Genomic DNA, 6,063 nt, shown 5'->3' with positions numbered 1-6,063 from the left:
TCTCTCTCTCTCTCTCTCTCTCTCTCTCTCTCTCTCTCTCTCTCTCTATTTTCTTTCTGAAATCATTTCTATTTTCGTTAAATGTTCACTATACGGCTCGATTCGATCGATGCTGTCATCGTCGTTGTCATTGTGATCGAGCTGCAAACATGCTTAGCAATTATTACTGTTGCCTAAGCCTAATGATATGAGTTTTGTGTGTTTTTCTTTGGGTAAACCATGCTTATGCTTATCGTTGACATGCAATCTAATTATTTCTTTTCACACCAAAAGTGTCTGTTATCGAAGAATCGAGACTAACCAATAACCAACCGACCCAGAGATAGACAGCATGACTGAAGCGAGAGGTGAAATGGATACAGACGTATTAACGAAATGCTCAATTCCGACAAGCATTCACAAATCCGAAATGAACGTTGACAGGGCCCAGGGTTTTTGATAACTATCGATTGATTATTTGCAATGGCATGCTGCCCATTTTCACCCTCTTGGCGCAGCTTAATCACCAAAGATGATACGAAAATACAAATATTGGAATGGTACACAATAGAGAGAATGAGGGCTTGGTGAACGTATACACAACCCATGCACATACGCACACAATCACTCTGCGTGCGCTAAAGGAGAACACATCAAACTATTGTGATGTTGAGTAAATAGTGCGAACAATAATGAAATTAAAAACGAGGAAAATCTCTCACTATCTCCATTTCTCGTTTGTCCTTAAATTGAAGGCTGCTTCTATGTGCTCTCCCTCTCTCCATCTCTGTCTGTCTCTCTTGCCCTTTATGTCTCTTCGATGAATTAAATACGTGTGTTTGTGCAAGCGATTTCATTCAAATTGCGTTCAGTCGTTTGAATCCAATCAAATTCAATTAAATATCGAACTGAAATTGAATGAAATGGTATTAAATGCAACAACATCAGCGGCAAAGTTTGTTGTCAGTGCATGTGAAAGTGAGCACTGAATGCACATGAAAATAGATGATAAAATTCATTTGGAGAGACGCGAAACGAGATCCAAACAAAAATGAATCGATTGAGAAACAGGAACGAACTTGACGTGAAACAGAGATAAAAAAAAAACACACACGCAAAACGTATATAAACCGGTAGAATGGGCACAAAACGAAAGTCAATAGCGTTTTGCAAGGCATCGGTGTACACTGTTGAACACACAATGGATTCCATCGCAGAAGAGACACATCGAATATTACTTGGTCCATATGCAAACGATTTTGTTCAGCAAAACTTTTCGAACGTCATGTACATAGTGGATATTTGCCTGTCAAATGGCGATAGAATTGCGCACACCGATGATCGATCACTTTTCGAAAACTAATCGCCCAACGACGTCGATTAGACTGTCCGGCAACAATCAATATGAATTACTTTTATCAATTTATTTGTGTCTTGTATTCTTCTCCGGCTCCCGGAGCGGTTTCGAAAACGATTCCATGAAACTGTTTGACTGAATTTACAATACGAAGACAGCCTAGTTACAGACATACGCCGCATCATTTCCCATTAACAATTCGAATATACGGTCGGTTATTGGAATCGGTTTGCATCGGTCTGCGTTTTCTTCGCGTATTATATTTTCTTCATCTTATATTTATATCGGCCTCATTCGCGACACGCTGCTCAATGCTCGCACTTTGTGCGCGAGAGCCGTCACTGTTTCTCATTTCTAATTTATGCGAATCGATGTGCGCGCACCAACAGCGAGAGGAACAGAGAGATATTGTGAACCAATGTAGTAATATAGCCACTGCTCAGGTATGCATATTTAAAGCCTTTCTTTTATTTCTTTTCCTCTTCGCATCTTTCTATTCATCATTCCGTTTCATTTTATTTAATTTTTTTTCTGCTTCATTTTGATAATTCTTTTGCTTCTCTTCATGCATTTTTTTTCACTTTTTTTCTCTCTTACAATAAATTTGCGCACGCTGTTGCTGTGCGTTTATCGAGGTAATCACGATAAATGTGAATTTATTCATGTTTTTTTCTTCTCTTCTTCGTTCTGCAAATAAAATGCAATTTGTTATAGTTTCATCTCACTGAGCGCGCGCGCATAGTATACATGACATATGGGTTCGTTTTATTCATAGGGTCACCATGAATCGTAGGGCATGAAAAGAATCGTAACAATAATGAAATGTGGCAGTGCAACAGCCAAGTGCATCCACACAGTCTGTCTATTGTAAATGCAGAAATATACATTTCTAATCGAATGGATTTGATTAAATTTGAAATTGGATTCAACGGAATTCTCTATTTGGCCGCATCTGTGCTGTTCATATTGCATTCAATGCCAATTGTTAGTTTGCTGATAATAAGATGGTTCTCAATTTCATTCGGCAAAATTCATCACATTGCACATTCACACAATGCAACAAAACTACTTACTATTCGTATAATACATTTTTCACACGCACAGTGTGATCGAAACACCTGCTGGTGAATAAAGTTTTCTATCTAAGTACAGCCAAAGAAGTAACAGAGTCCAAGTCTTTTTGTGTATGAGTTTCTTTGGTGCGATACTCTGTTTCCATAAAGAAAGCACTTTTTTAGGACATCCGTACACAATATGTTATTCATGCAATCTAAAATAAACAGCATCCATTGTATGCGACGCATTTTAAATGAATGAAAAAGAAATTGAAACAGAGAAAGAAAAACAGAAAGAAAGAAGAAGAAAATGAAAAGAAAAACTACATCGTTTGCATCTTCATTGAGTTCATAAACTGATTTGCAGTATCATTACAAATCACACTGGAGATTATCAATTTGCAGCGAAATCCAACGAATTACATGCATGTAGAGCATATGCTTTGGGGGCATGCGACTGGCATTTCTCGAATTTGCTCGGTGCCAATACACACGCATGCAGACACAACGAACAACAAGATACACATAGCGAGAGAGAGAGAAAGAGAGAGAGAGAGATCTAGCTAAATAGTTTCCGCACGGGATGACGATGAGTATAACAGTTAAATAGCGTTCAGGTGAATTATTTATGCACATCGCACATTTACGTAGGTACATAAGAAGTTATTGCATCTGTAAATAATTCGAAAACTGGCATGCAAATGTTGGTACACATGAGCGGAAGAGAGATAGCGAGATAGAAGAGTAGAAAAATAAATACTCCGAATAACTGAATGGAAAATGCATTTGATGGAGCCTTTTGTGTGTGATGTAAACATACTGCTGGTTTTGGCTGACAATGACTGAATGTATCGATGATAGAAGAGAATGCCACGCCGACTGTGAAAAAAAACGGAAGAAAATTGTGTTTGATGGCTGCATTCGAAACAAGCTCCTTCGTCGAACACTCTCTCGATCGACATCTAGTGAAAGACAAATTTCCGATTTTTGCGTGATTATTTCGCATTCATGCGGCGACATCATCATACACACACACACACACACATACAGACACATAATATACTGAAATACCAGCCGATATCGACGACTGTCGTCGGGCTTATTTTAAATTCATTTAATCTACGCCATGATTTGCAACTATAATTTCCATCCATCCATTTATGGGACGTGGTGTTTTTGTTTGTGTACGTATGTTTGGTTCACTTTGGCTCGAACTCGGCCTGCGTATGCATGCGGATATGAATGTAAAACTGTGTATATACACAAACTATGGAACTTATAAACTCGGAACATTGAACAGTGTTCAACGCTCAACTATAACAATTACTTTGCCCTTGTTCGTTTGCTCGTTTCGCGTTCCTTCCGTCTCAATCTCGGTATGGCCACCACAACACACACACACACTTGCATCGATTGGGTTCATTGGTGTTGTCACTGCTGCTGCTGCTGTTCCTGCTCATATCGAAACGACTATGGCTATGTTAAGCCGCTCGAAATTGCTCACGACAAACGACCATTAACAGCACTACGCTGACGATAGGTTATTATTTGTTTGGTCGCCCATATTACGTTTATTCGGATGCAAATTCGATCTGTTTATCTTACACCTGATCAAACAACATTACAGACGTATTATTACGGTAATGTCTTATGATGACATTCATATTGCGCTTGTTACCTGCATGCAAATATGCACCCGTCATCATCGTCGTTTGCCAATATACTCAAAACACACATACATATGCATATGGTCGATGCACGTGAGCTTTATGCGCTTTCTCTCTCTCTCTCCCGCTCTCATTGTGTGTTGCTTTCTCTACCTCTTGCTCTATCACTCCCTGTGCTTTCTTTCTCTCTCGCTCTTGGTGCATTCAAAATGCGGAAGATCCAACGACAGCTAATAGGTACAGGCTTTCCATCCCAAAATTTTATTGCATTTAATCCCAATACAAAACACACAAATTACTCAAATTTCAGTGGAAATACTAATTATGCTAGCGAAGAAAGTGAATAGTTTCAATCATTATGCAGATTGTTCGATGATACTCTCTGTGTGCTTGAAATTGGGATCCAATCATTTGAGTTTTTTTTACACAAATGCCCTATTGAAATAGTAAACACAACACACACTCTTCTTATCGACTGGCACAATGTTTATCGCCAAGTATTCAGCCGGTCGTTGCATATATGTGTGTATGTGTGTGTCTCGTGCAGACATCGTGTGGCGGCAAGAAAACTTCCTATAAATAAATCATAATGTACACTTAAACTTGCTCGATTGGTTTGTGTGTATGGGTTAGTGTGTTGTGCATCAATACCGCATATACAACAATGTCTGCATTGTTCGGCATGAACTCCTCTCGTCAATATGAGAATTTTCCGAACGTATTCAACATGGGGCTAAAATGCGCTAAAATGCAACAACCAGAATGGATTCCACATTTTCTTCTTTACTTTTCACAATTTTTACCTCTTCTTCTCTATCTCCCCGTAGTAGTATGTTGCCGTTTGGCATATTATTATTAATACCATCGCTCTCATTCACTAGAAAATGTTCGGTCGTCGTTCTTCCTTTATTCGCCATCGTCGTCGTTGCTCTTTTTTCATCTTTCATTTTCCGCACTTTTTTTGGTTGATTCAATGCGCACACCGTGCTTGCCCTCAATTTAAAAGTTTTAATAGTTTCTCGAAAAAATCGATTCCAAATCCGGATGCCAAGAAGTAAGAATAACACAAGCCGAAGCAAACTACACGATGAAATTAGAACAAAGTAATCCTCGTACGAAGAAAGATTTTCTTTCGTTAAGATTATTCGCGTTTATCTATGAGCGGCATTCGTGTTTGGGGCGGCGCGCGTGTTTTTCATTCCAACATTTCGCAGCGGCATCTCGATTTCATTTCGTGTGTATATGACTTCTGTTGGATATTTTGCTGTTGGTGCTGCTTCAGCTGTTGCGTTTCGCCCTATCCCATTTATTTATTGTTGTTCTTGCGTCGCCGTTATTGTTGATGAAACAAAAACTGAGTTTCTCCATCGTTTCATTCTGTTCAGCTTTCGTCCATCCCATGCTGAATAATCTCAATCAATCTCCGCGCACATCAACATTGATGCGAACTGATCAATTTGTGCTTTGTAGCAAGAACTCCTGGGCACCATTGTTTTTGTTTGTTGTCGTTGTTGTTCTTTTTCCTATATCTTCTTTCTCTTCTTCTTCTTTGACCTTTGTTATGTGTGCTTTTGATTTGGTCGTCATTGTTTGGCAATCGAAATGCACATGAAAATGTGCGGATGTGTTTCTACAATCACCGTGGGCCATGCTCAAATTTTATTTCGATTTGCCGCCGCATTCGATGCACGGAATTTATGGGTTTAGTGAAAATATGCTCGCATTTTGGATGAGAACCAATCAGAAGAAGGGAAAAAAATCAGCACACAACGAAGAGTACACCAAACAAATTTCCAATCCAAGTCGCCGTTTTCCTTTTTCGCTCGGTGGATGTGTGTGTGCTTACGAGCCAAACTCTATGCAACTCGTAAGATTTGTGCAATTTGATAAATGAAAATCGCATTACTTTTTCTCATTTATTTCCTCGCCGGCTTCTCTTTTTTCGGTTTTTGTGCGCGAATTGGTAATTGTAATCTTTGGGAAGAGAACGTGCGCGCAAGAGAGA

This window comes from Sitodiplosis mosellana, unplaced genomic scaffold (genome assembly GCF_009176505.1).
Source record: "Sitodiplosis mosellana isolate CC-2019 unplaced genomic scaffold, AAFC_SMos_1.0 Smas_scaffold_6197, whole genome shotgun sequence".
In the NCBI taxonomy this organism is placed as follows: Eukaryota; Metazoa; Arthropoda; class Insecta; order Diptera; family Cecidomyiidae; genus Sitodiplosis; species Sitodiplosis mosellana.
The sequence above is the reverse complement of the archived record's forward strand: the minus strand, read 5'-3'. Positions refer to the sequence as shown.